General features: G+C 39.1%; 1 protein-coding gene across 13 annotated transcripts in view; it reads left to right on the forward strand.

Annotated features, from left to right (window-relative positions):
• Positions 1–13,289, forward strand: part of CSNK1G1 (casein kinase 1 gamma 1) — a 161,148-nt gene that overhangs the window by 32,371 nt on the left and 115,488 nt on the right. For 2 of the 13 annotated variants that reach the window (XM_034660837.1, XM_019794128.2), the window contains exon 2: positions 9,094–9,142. The exons of the other annotated variants lie outside the window; for them this stretch is intronic. The gene's annotated coding sequence lies outside the window, so the exon portion shown is untranslated. The remainder of the gene's footprint in view (positions 1–9,093; positions 9,143–13,289) is intronic. 13 annotated transcript variants of the gene reach the window in all.

The raw sequence follows: 13,289 nt of genomic DNA on the forward strand, positions 1-13,289 counted from the left end.
AATGACAATTGCAAAGATAAATATACAAGTTTACCATCATAATAGTTTTTAACACCAAACCAAAAAATTTAGTAAGGAGGTAGAAAACTTGAACAACACAATGAACAAGCTTGAACTACTGGGTAAATATAGAACATTGTATTCAAATTTTAAAGGCGTGCCTGGGTGGCTCAGTCGTTAAGCATCTGCCTTCGGCTCAGGGCGTGATCCCGGCGTTCTGGGATCGAGCCCCACATCAGGCTCCTCTGCGATGAGCCTGCTTCTTCCTCTCCCACTTCCCCTGCTTGTGTTCCCTCTCTCGCTGGCTGTCTCTATCTCTGTCGAATAAATAAATAAATCTTAAAAAAAATTTTTTTAAAGACTCAGTACCATAGAATTGCTACTGTGTGCATATATAGTACTTTGTGGAATCCAAAATTTCAGATAATGCAACAGGTAATTAACCTTAAAAAGTGCCCCTGAAAATCTCAACAAATTTCAAAAAATGTGTCATTTAGACCACTTTCTCTCATGACACTGCAAGCTAAATTAGGACTCAGTTTTTAGAAAGGTAACATTTTTTTTTAAAAGATTTTATTTATTTATTTGACACAGAGACAGATTCAGAGAGAGCACAAGCAGGGGGAGCAGCAGGCAGAGGGAAAAGCAGGTTCCCTATTGAGCAGGGAGCCCGATGCGGGTCTCTATCCCAGGACCCTGGGATCATGACCTGAGCCAAAGGCAGATGCTTTAACCCACTGAGCCACCCAGGCACCCCTAGAAAGGTAACTTTAAAAAACGTTTGAAAATTTATAAATATACTTCTAAATAACTGAGGTTCCAGATGAAGTTATGATGGAGGTTTAAGAATACTTAAAACTCAATAATAATGAAAATGCAACTTCAAAATTTGTGGATAAATCTTGGTAGCTATTGGGCATATAGCACATAGACAAGTTTCATAAATATCCCATGAGAGCTTGAAGAGAAAGTATATTTTCTAGTTGTTTTGGGCAGTGGTAATTAAGAGAGGAAAAGAGCCTCACAGGTTGGGAACTGTTAGTGACTTCTCAGGACTTAATGTTAGCGTACAATGCCTTGTGCAGTTTGACCTCTAACAGTTGTGAGCTTTCTTTGCTTTAATCTTAATAACATAATTACCATTCCCTGATCAGACTAGATCAGTGGTTCTGAAACTTTAGTGTGTATCAGAGTCATCTGGAGGATTTGTTAAAGCATAGATTGCTGGGCCCCACCTCCAGAGTTTCTGATTTAATGAATCTGGGCTGGGGCCCCAAAATTTCTATTTATAACAATTTCCCAGGTGACGGTGATGCTTCTGACCTAGGGACCATGCTGTGTTAGAGACTGCATTCTTTTGGCTCCATTCCTCTGTGTGTGTGTGTGTGTGTGTGTGTGTGTGTGTGTGTACATTTTTCCCCCCTGCAATGCCTTTTCTCTGCCTTGTTATACTTTTTTCAGGAACCCTTAGTCTCCCCCCAACCCCGCCCCCACAGTTAAATCTCACTCTTGGAAGTATTTTTAACCACTAAATTGTTAGATGTTCTTGTCTGTACTTCCTAGTACTGTCAAATACCTCTCACACATCTGTAAGAGCCCTTGTCATATTTCTTAAAGCCATTAAAAGCTGTGTTTTGTGTGTATATCCAGTGTATATCTTAGTACCTGGTAATAGAAAGCAGTCAATTAATACTTGTTAATAAATAAATGGGCTCTTGCCATTCATATTTTGATTGTGTTGTATAGGAAGAAACAATTATGCAAATTTTTCCAATATTGTGTGTAGCACCGTGTTAAAATTCTATGTATATTCAGAAATATATTGGTAAAATATACTTTGGGAAGGTCACCTGAATTTGGAAAGGTTCCTTTTGTCTTCCTGCTAGTTCATGTCTTGACTGGAACAAAAGGGTATAGGAATAAAATGGTGAAATGAGAAATGAACTACTTGCAGTGGATTTAATAAGGATAAAGAAAGAACTGGGCCAGTGGTTCTTCCTTGATTCATTGTATCAGTTCATCTGAAAGTGGGATCACTAGGATATATATGTATATATTTTTTAAAGATTTTATTTTTGGGGGCCCTGGGTGGCTCAGTTGGTTGGGCGTCTGCCTTCAGCTCAGGTCGTGATCCTGGGGTCGTGGGATCGAGCCCTGCATCGGGCTCCCTCCTCAGTGTGGAGTCTGCTTCTCCCTCTCCCTCTCCTGCTCCCCCGCTTGTGCTTTTTCTTGCTCTCTCTCTCTTGCTCTCTGTCAAATAAATGAAATGAAACTGATGTATGGATGTTTTTATTCATTTTGAATGAGGTGAGGTGAGGTGTGATGTGATAGGATGGCATAAAATGAGGTGGGAATGGTTTTGGAATTAGGCACATCTGCATTTGAGTTCTCCTTCTGCCATTTCTTAGCTGTGGTAATATTTGGCAAATTACTTAATGTCCTTAAACTTTGTTTCTCTCATGGGTAAGATAACCCATGTGAAGTGTCTCGTATGGTACCTAGTTTGCAATAGGCACTCAAACAATGTTCTTACTACTGGAAAAATTCAGAACTGTGAATTAAACCCTAATGTTTATGGTAGTTAAAGGTAGTTGAAATTATGGGGCTTTAAAAACCTTTATTTAAAGTATTCATGGGGGTGCCTGGATGGCTCAGTTGGTTAAGGTTCTGACTCTTGATTTCGGCCCAGGTCATGATCTTAAGGTCCTGGGATCCAGACCCAAGTCAGGCTCTGTGCTCAGCGGGGAGTCTGCTTTGGAATTTCTCTCTCTCCCCCTCTCCCTTTGCTTGTCCCTCACTCACGTGTGTGTGCGCACGTTCTCTCTTTCTCAAATCTTAAAGTAGTCGTGAATCTAATTCTTCCTAATTTTATTTATTTTTAATGATTTTATTAATTTGAGAGAGAGAGTGCAAGCACTAGAGGGGCGGTAGAGAGAGAGAGCGAGAGAGAATGGCGCAACCTGAGCAGAAGGCAGACGCTTAACCCTTAACCGACTGAGCCCCTCTTAGGTGCCCCTAATTCTTCCTAATTTTAATTAATTTTTCATAGAAATGGTTAGATAGTCTTTTATGATTCTAGTACTATGGTTTTTCTTGCTCTGAGGTAATCCATTATAATCTGAGAATTATTTAGTACTAACAGCTGTCAAGATTGTGAATTATCTTAGTCTTAACTCCTAACTTTGACCTCTCTAGTTAATGGAATTCAGTTACCTTTACTGAAAATAAAGAAAGATGAAGTTTAAAGCTGATCATATATATTTGTAGAATTCAAATAGAAGCTTGCTGTGCTACATTTGAGTTGTATAATGTAACTACAGCCATATCCCAGTGAAGGTAAAGTATCATCATTGGTGACCACTTGAATTCATGTTGTTCCATTCTTCTTAAAATAAACACTTTTATTTTATTATAGCTTAGCTATAGAGAATGATTATAGGAAAAAGGGTCCATGGTTCCAGATATCGCAAAAATTGAAAGGACCAAAAGAGTTCTGTATTAAATTTTGTATTAATCAAATTCTTATGGTTAAGATACTTTTATGTGTTCAAAATGTACCCTACCTAACACATTATAGAGCATTGGACTGTATAGTAATAAATTGTACCTTACATGTTAGGTCAGTAACATCTTCTTGAGAAAACTTGAATGTAATTATACATGAAGATGTACTCATATTTCCTAAAAGAATACATTTTCTTGTGATAATCTCCGTTGTGCCAGTCAGTGATGAATCTTGTTGTTTTTTTTTTTTTTTAAAGATTTTGTTTCTCTATTTGACAGAGTGAGAGAACACAAGCAGGGGTAGCAGCAGAGGGAGAGGGAGAAGCAGGCTCCCTGCTGAGCAGGGAGCCCGACGTGGGGCTCGATCCCAGGACCCCACGACCATGACCTGAGCCAAAGGCAGATGCTTAACCGACTGAGCCACCCAGGCACCCCCAGTCAGTGATGAATCTTAACCACTGAAGAAGTTGGATGGGGTTCATTTTAATCTCAGGCTACAAGAATATGCTGTTTTAGGGCAACCATATACCTCTCTTCCTATAGGTTTTGGTAATCAGCATAGTATTTATAAAGGATTCTTGAGTCAAGCTGCTAAGTATGCTGGCTCCATTGCTTCCAGTTTTATGAATCTTAGGTACCTTATTCGGTTTCCTCATCTGTGAAATGAGGATGATAGTAAAAATATTACTGTTTCATAGGATTGTAGGATTTAATGAATTAATATATATAAATCACTTAAGTGTCTGGCACACAAAGACCCAAAGATTTTAGATGTTATGGTTGTCCCTGTTCTACAGTGTGACAGATGTGAATTATCGCTAGGTTTTTCATTATGTCCTATAAACTGTATGCAGAGATTAATAAAATCCGAGAAAGAGTGGCTTTGTATTAAGAATATAGAAAGGGGTGCCTGGGTGGCTCCCTTAGTTAAGCATCAGCCTTCAACTCAGGTCATGATCCTGGGGTCCTGGGATTGAGCCCCACATTGGGGTTCCCTGCTCAGTGAGGAGTCTGCTTCTCCCTCTGCCCCCCCACCTCATTCTTTCTCTCTCCCTAGCTCTCTCTCTCTCAAATAAAATTTTTTAAAAAAAGAGAACATAGGGGCGCCTTGGTGGCGCAGTCGTTAAGCGTCTGCCTTCGGCTCAGGGCGTGATCCTGGCGTTCTGGGATTGAGCCCCACATCAGGCTCCTCCACTAGGAGCCTGCTTCTTCCTCTCCCACTCCCCCTGCTTATGTTCCCTCTCTCACTGGCTGTCTCTCTCTCTCTGTCAAATAAATAAATAAATAAATAAATAAAATAAATAAATAAATAAAAATATAGAAAGAAACTGTTCCTTTTGCATTACATGTAAGCTATAAAATGAGAGAATAAGCAGATAGTCACCCTTTGAAGGAAAGAGGGGGATAAATATCACCTTAAACATTTGAATCCGATGGGTGAAGTTGATTATATGTTTAGCCAATGATTAATAAATAGTTATTTGAAACTGGACAAAAGTTAGTTAAAATTAGAGTAGTATTTGTATTTATAATGCTGTCAGATTTTCAACAACAGCCCTTTAAGTTACCCATAAGTACAGTGTAAAATGAAGACTCATTCATGATAAAAGCAAGCAGAAGATAATAGTGTAATGCCTTTCATATTACTAGGATTCAAGTGCAGCCCTATCTTAAACTTTATAGTAACTGAGTTTTAAACCTTGGTTTCCAAGTACCAAGTAAGAGTATAGTATGTACCTAGATGAAAAAGGCTTAGCTTGGCACCTTTGGAATAAAGAATCAGATTCCTTTGTACCTAGTTCATGCATAAAACTGAGAAAGAGAACACTGCACATGGGAACATTCCTGTTACAATCCTTTATGTTCCAGGAGAGAAGAAAAATACGTTCTAGAATAAGGGTTTCAGAAGGTGGAAGATAGTTACTATTTAGGGTAATTGAGTTGAGAAAATGGAATACAAATACAATGAAATGTTACATAAGATCTAATTAGAGCCTAGCATGCACTCTTGTGAGATTTGTTATTGCCTTGTGTGGCTTATCAATAAGTTAATGGGCAATACAGGAAGAGATTCAGGCTTTATGTATATAACCGTTAAAACTCCAATCACCTCCTTCCCCCCATTGGCTGCGTTGCTTGCTCAAGGAAAGTTTAATGATATGATCATTTCCTAATAAGAAAGCTTTACCAATATTAGTGTTGTAAGTCTTTGACTAGATGCTTTTAAATGAAATTTGCAGTGTCTGTGGCCATAACCTATCTCAGTATCAGAAGTAGGTACATTCATCATTAGCCCGTGGACTTGTAATTTTATATATTGTAGACTTTTTCCTTTATAAACCCATCTGTTTATCATATAAATGGTATAAGTCATATACCATTATCTAATGTGGAATAAACTTTTGTTTTAAAAGCTGTTTATATTCTTAGAATAATACCTTAAATTGTTCTCATTTGGATTTGAAATTAAGAAATGGGAATATTCCCTTGAATAAGAAACAAATGAATTAGGGGTGCCTGGGTAGTGCAGTCGTTAAGCGTCTGCCTTCAGCTCAGGGCGTGATCCTGGAGTCCTGGGATCGAGCCCCACATCAGGCTCCTCCACTGGGAGCCTGCTTCTTCCTCTCCCACTCCCCTTGCTTGTGTTCCCCTCTCTCACTGGCTCTCTCTCTCTCTGTGTGTCAAATAAATAAATAAAATCTTTAAAAAAAACAAAGCAAATGAATTAAATTTATCTTGTTAATAGCACTAGCCATGATACTCTGAACTATTTGATAGAAACTGTTAATCATTATTTCAGACTTCCACTTTTCATGAGATTTGTTTTTATTGCTGGAGTGAATAGGTACTTTTTAGTTTAAACAGGGTACTTTTTCTTGTTCTGTGAGTTCCCATCCTTGTTTTTTTTTTTTTAAAGATTTATTCATGAGAGGGGGCAGGGAGGAGCAGAGGAGAGAACCTTTAAGCAGACTCCCCACTGAGTGAGCAGTCTGATGTGGGGCCTGATCCTGATACCCATGAGATCACGACCTGAGCTGAAACCAAGAGTCGGATGCCCAATAAACTGATCCACCCGGGTGCACCTCCCATCCTTGTTTTTGGCAACAAAGATTATTTATGCTAAAGACTTTGAAGCTGTATTTCACTTGAATAACTTTAGACCACAGGTTGCAAATGGGTGTCTTGGACATTATTTAAAATTTTTGAAAGTTAATTGCTAATATATAAAAATAGGGAGATTTTTAAGATTTTATTTATATATTTGAAAGAGAGAGAACAGGTGTGGCAGGGAGGGGCAGATGGAGGGGGACAAGCAGACTCCCCGCTGAGCAGGGAGCCTGGGGAGGGGTGCACGGGACTGGATGGGGGGGGGCTCCACCTGGGGCTTGATCCCAGGACACTGAGATCATGACCTGAACTGAAGTCAGATGCTTAACTGACTGAGCTACCCAGGCGCCTCTAAAATTGGGGAGATTTTATTGAAATTTCAGTGACTAATAACAACTCCTGAAAAATCAGTGCTGGCAGCATTGGGTCTGTATTCTTACATGGTAGAAGTCAACAGGGGCCGGGAAGTACCACCATATACCTTTAAAGCAGTCATGACTCATTACGTTTGATATCTGGTCTTTCTCAGCATTGCAACCTTTGCATCAGTGAGTTTGTTTCTTGATAGCTGTTTAATGGAATTATCTGGAGAATCATAAAAAGCCCTGGTTGTGCTTAGGCCATCATTCAGTTTTGTTCTGTTTTAAGCCTTTTTAGACAAGCAGTATTATCCTTTTATGATTTTAATTTATTCAAGGGAAGAGTGTTACATTTTATGTGTATAACATAAGTAAAAGAAGATAAGCATGAGAAGTTAAGCTAAGTTTGAAAAAAAACTTCCAGTAATTTAAAATCCAAAGAAGTATAGCTTTCTTAAAGTAATCAACTGAAGAGGCCAATTTTTTCTAAAAGTACTACTCAAAACATATTTGGGGAAAAAAAGGTGGTATATTTCTTTTGAATATTATTGGATGTCAGATTTTTATCCTTAGAGAGTAGGTACATTTTAGTAATACTTGAAAAGTATATATAATTTGACAGGAAAATTGAATGTGATAAGTTTTTGAAGTAACAAGTCAGGCAGCTCAAAGTCTAATGGATGAGAATCTGGATTAAACCAGATTTTATCCAGCTTTACAGTAAATTTGAACATTTGTTCAAAGTAAATAGTTCTCCAGGAAAGAAGATACTGTAAATGTAGGTTTATACCCATTAGCCTTCAACCTTAACCCTCCTTACTAAAAGAATAGAGTATAATGAATTAACAATAAGAAAACAAAAGTAATGAAGAAAATTTTATCAGAGTGATAAAAACAGAGATAAACCCTAATTTATGCCATAGGTTTCAAGGAATGCCTTCCAGGAACAATATAGTTTGGACCAGATTGAAAAAAATTCACTTGTAACTGTCTTTCTAGGGGGACCATGCACTGTTGTCAGAACCATATAAAGTTTGAAAAGCCATACTAATATGTCCTAGGAAAGAGGAAGTTAGGTACATGTGTTTTGAGGCCATAAGAGCAAAGTGATAAACTATATATAATTTATTTATATTACTTGTAAAAATATTTATATAAATACATATTTTCCCTCCTCTCTGATTAAACCTTTTAATATCACAGTTGGCTTCTACATGAAGAAGTCCTTACCAAAAATTTTTTAAAGATTTTATTTATTTATTAGAGAGAGAGAGCAAGAGAGCATGAGCAAGGGAGGGGTAGAGGGAGAAGCAGGCTCCCCGCTGATCAGGGAGCCCAGTGTAGGGCTCAGTCCCAGGACCCTGGGATTATGAACTGAGCTGAAGGCAGACACTTAACTGACTGAGCCATCTAGGCATCCCAAGAATTCCACTTTGAATAGATTTAAGTGCTTTTCTTTTCACAGTCCTTATCAAATTTATATGAACAAGATCTTAAGATGAGGCCAAAGACAGGAGAAATAGTCTCCTAAGATCCTTTTCTCAGTTGTAGGACAGTTCCTTTAGGCCTGGGTCCCTGCCCGTCCCTGTCACGTGTCACGTTGGTGAAATCAATGAGCCAACTAAGGAAACTAATAAGTATTTACTAGGTGAACAAACTCAAGAAAAGGCAGTTGTACTAATTGTGGGCTAAATTTGATATCTCCCAAGTTCAAAAATTATTTTATTCTTTAATTATTATTATTTTTAAAGATTTTATTTTTCAAGCACCCAACATGGGGCTTGAACTCACAATCCCAAATCAAGAGTTGCACGCTCCACCGACTGAGCCAGCCAGGTGCCCCCACCCTAAAATTATTTTAAAAACAGAAATGTGCTTTAGATGAGTTGTATGGTATGTAAATTATATCTCAATAAAGCTGTTTTTTAAAAAAAATGAGATCCCATGGAGAAATTCTGCCCATAAATACAGTGTTCAAGTGATGAAGAACATCACTGTGGGAAACAGAAGAAATTTTAAGTTATTCAAGGGAGGGAGAATTAGGCTGGCTTCCTAGTTAAAAAAAAAAAAATGTGGACACATTTAAAAATCACCACACGTTTTTGTTTTTTTATTGTTTCAGGAGGACAGTTGTGAAGCCAGTGCACTTTTGATTCAATGGGGCTGAATGGGTGAGTAAGTGAGTGCAGGGTTCTTTGGTACTTGCGGCAGATGGTAGAGAGCTCAGGTTTTGACTGTGTGACCTAGTTAGTGCTCTAAAGCTCTCTGAGCTTCAGGTTCCTCATCTATGGTCTATGGCAAGGAATAATTGGCTTTTACCAGGGCAGGTAAGTCCAGATTCATTTCACTGAATAGGTCACAAAGCACCCAGAATTAATCATTTTAAAATATAAATATCACTTGGCATCAGGGAAATACAAATCAAAACCACCATTGGTCAGAATGGCTAAAATTAACAACTCAGGAAACAACAGATGTTGGTGAGGATGTGGAGAAAGGGAACCGTCTTACACTGTAGGTGGGAATGCAGACTGGTGCAGCCACTCTGGAAAACAGTATGGAGGTTCCTCAGAAAGTTAAAAACAGAACTACCTTGGGGCGCCTGGGTGGCACAGCGGTTAAGCGTCTGCCTTCGGCTCAGGGCGTGATCCCGGCGTTATGGGATCCGAGCCCCACATCATGGGATCGAGCCCCACATCAGGCTCCACTGCTATGAGCCTGCTTCTTCCTCTCCCACTCCCCCTGCTTGTGTTTCCTCTCTCGCTGGCTGTCTCTATCTCTGTCAAATAAATAAATAAAATCTTTAAAAAAAACAAAAACAAAAAAACAGAACTACCTTACCACCCAGCAATTGCACTACTAGCTATTTATCCAAAGGATGCAAACATAGTGATTCGAAGCGGCACATGCACCCCAGTGTTTGTAAGCAGCAATGTCTACAATCGCCAAAATATGGAAAGCCCAGATGTCCATCAACAGATGAATGGATAAAGATGTGATACACACACACACACACACACACACACACACACACACACACAGAGGAATATTACTCAGCCATCAAAAATAATGAAATCTTGCCATTTGCAATGATGTGGATGGAACTAGAGGGTATTACGCTAAGCAAAATAGGTCAGTTGGAGAAAGACAAATACCATATGATTTCACTCGTGTGAAATTTAAGAACCAAAACAGATGAATATAGGGGAAGGGAAGGAGAAAGAAAATCAGATGAAAACAGAGAGGGAGGCAAACCATAAGAGACTTTTAACTATAGGAAACCGAAGGTTGCTGGAGTGGGGCATAGGGTGATTAGGTGATGGACAGTAAGGAGGGCACTTGATTTTTGAGCACTGGGTATTGTATGCAACTGATGAATCACTAAATTCCACCCCTGAAACTGATAATACAGTATATGTTAACTAAATTGAATTTAAACATAAAATAAAAATAAATATAAATGTATTTTGTAAACCCTAAATCCCTTTACATGTCACTCCACTGCTTTAAATGCTTTAATGGTTTCTTTTTGCTGTCTCAATGATCTGTAAAAATCCTGAATGATGGACTCCTGCTATGTTTTCACCTTGAAAACCATAATCCTCAGCCTGTTGATCTTCTTCCACCAAATCTTTTTTTACAGGCTGTTCCTCCATCTGGAGGCTCTGTTCCTAGCTCTTGATAAGGTTGTGTCTCTCGTCCTTGAGGACACTGTTTTAAGTGTGGCTTCTAATAAAGGCCTTAATCCCCGTCTATCTAAATCTCTCCCTTTTGACTTACTCATAATGTTTATTTCAGCAGGTCTTTGACTCCTTTGTATTTCTTTTATTCCTGTGATTGATTTTGATGCCACCTCTAGACTATAAGTTCTGTGAGCACAGGAACTACATATATGTTGACCTCACCCTTATATTCCTGGTGACTATCCTAGTTTTAGGCACTCGCTTAATGTTTGTTGGTTGAATTAAGAACTCCATTTTGTTTTAAGATTTTATTTATTTGACGGAGAGAGAGAGCACAAGCAGGGGGAGTGGCAGCAGGCAGAGGGAGAAGCAGACTCCCCACTGAGCAGGGAGCCCATGTGGGACTGGATGCCAGGACCTGGGATCATGACCTGAGCTGAAGGCAGATGCTTAACCGACTGAGCCACCCAGGCGTCCCAAGAATTCCACTTTGAATAGATACAAGTGCTTTTACTTTTCCTTTTCAACACCTGGAAATTATGCAGACTCCTTCAGTAATTGCTCTTAATTCCTTAAAGTTCTTTTATGTCGAAATAATATTTAGAAACGTGTGTAAACAAACACGTGTATATCTTTTTTTTAAGACTTCATTTTTTAGATCAGTTTTAGGTCCACAGTAAAATTAAAAAGTACAGGGGCGCCTGGGTGGCACAGCGGTTAAGCATCTGCCTTCGGCTCAGGGCGTGATCCCAGCGTTATGGGATCGAGCCCCACATCAGGCTCTTCCACTATGAGCCTGCTTCTTCCTCTCCCACTCCCTCTGCTTGTGTTCCCTCTCTCTCTGTCTCTATCTCTGTCGAATAAATAAATAAAATCTTTAAAAAAAAATTAAAAAGTACAGAGATTTACCCCTCATATATCCCCCCAAACATGCGTAGCTCTTCCATTATCAACATCCCCCACCAAATGATACATTTGTTACAGTTGATAAACCTACATTGACAAATCATAATCACCCAAAGCCTGTAGTTTACATTAGGGTTCACTCCAGGTGTTGTATGTTCTGTGGGTTCAGACAAATGTATGACATATATCCACCCTTATAGTATCATACAGAATAGTTTCACTGTCTTAACACAAGTACCCTACTGAAAGTGTACATACAAGGGACACGTAACACAAAATTGAGGAGTCAGGAAAAGTTTTCCAGAGAAAGGGACATTTACGGTAAAGGCTAAAGAGGAGCATAAGTGAGCTTAAGGGGTCCAGGCTGAGGGCCTTTAGGAAGAAATGCAGTTAAGGTTGGTGTTTGTTAGCATTTAACTGCGAGGGGAGGGTTGAAGTGAATGAAGCTGGAGAGGTAAGCAAGTGGCAGATCAGGAAGGACTTTAAGCCACTTAAGAGATTTTACCTTTTCTCTAAGGCTATTGAGAAGCCATTGAGAGTTTGAGTTGGAAGATAACAGATCAGATCTGCATTTTAGAAAGTTCCCTCAGGCTACAGTGGTGCACAAATTGCTTTGGACAGGCAAGAGTTGAGAGGGGAAATCTGGAGCACGGAGATCAGTATGAGATTGTGTTCCATCCCTCTGGGAGGGTAGTTTCTTTGCCACAGTGGTACTAATCAACATGGAGAAAACGTATAGATTTGAGTGTTATTTAAGAGCTAAAATTGACAGTTCTTTTGTCTCTTGTTTAGGTCATGAAGTAGATGGTTGGTACTATTGTGCTTTGAGATAAGATCCCAAGAGAAGAAAGTAGGTTTGAAATTTTCTTGGGGAGGAGAGGGTGGTGGCAGAAATGGGAGCCAAGAGATGAGTTCCATTGGGAGTGTTCAGTTTGAAGTATTTGCGTTTTTTATGTTTAGGTAGAAAAGTTAAGTATACCTCTGACTATATAGATCTCAACCTCAGGAGAAAGGCTGGAAATGTAATTTACATTTAGAATGTATCAGCATGTAAATGAATATATGATATGGATGCTTAGAACAATGTAGCAATGCCTGGGAACAGTGTCTTTTACATAATGAATGCTTAATACATTTATGTTGAATGAATGCATGACTAGAAGCCAGGAAGTGGTGTTGAGTGAGGAGAGAGGCTTGAGACAGTATTTAGAGAAAATGAAACCATTTAAGGAGAGGCCGAATAAGAAGCAGTTAGGAGCAGCTGGGTGGCTCACTGGGTTGAGCATCTGACTCTTGATCTCAGCCTCAAGTCTTGATCTCAGGGTAGTGAGTTCAAGCCTTGTGTTGGGCTACACGCTAGGCATGGAGCCTACTTAAAAAAAAAAAAAAAAGTGGAGTCAGAGAAACAGAAAGTAAGTCAGAAGTGAGTGACAGCATGAACTCAAAAGGGGAAAGAATTTTTTAAAATAAGAGCAAAAGGCCACCAGTGCCAGGAGATCAAAAAGATAAGGACTGAACAGTGTTCCTCAGATTTAACCTCAAGGGTGTGGTTTATCTGGGGAAAAGAAAGGTGACAATGGTTTGGGGGGATGGGATTAAAAACCCTGTTGTGCAGTGTTCAGTAATAAGGAAATAGAGTAAGTGAGGACAACTCTTCAGTTTGGTTGTGAAGGACCAGAGATAATGACTAAGGGATGGGCGTTGTGTCTTGTATTTTTAATAGGAATAT

This window comes from Ailuropoda melanoleuca, chromosome 5, assembly GCF_002007445.2.
Source record: "Ailuropoda melanoleuca isolate Jingjing chromosome 5, ASM200744v2, whole genome shotgun sequence".
Taxonomy (NCBI): Eukaryota; Metazoa; Chordata; class Mammalia; order Carnivora; family Ursidae; genus Ailuropoda; species Ailuropoda melanoleuca.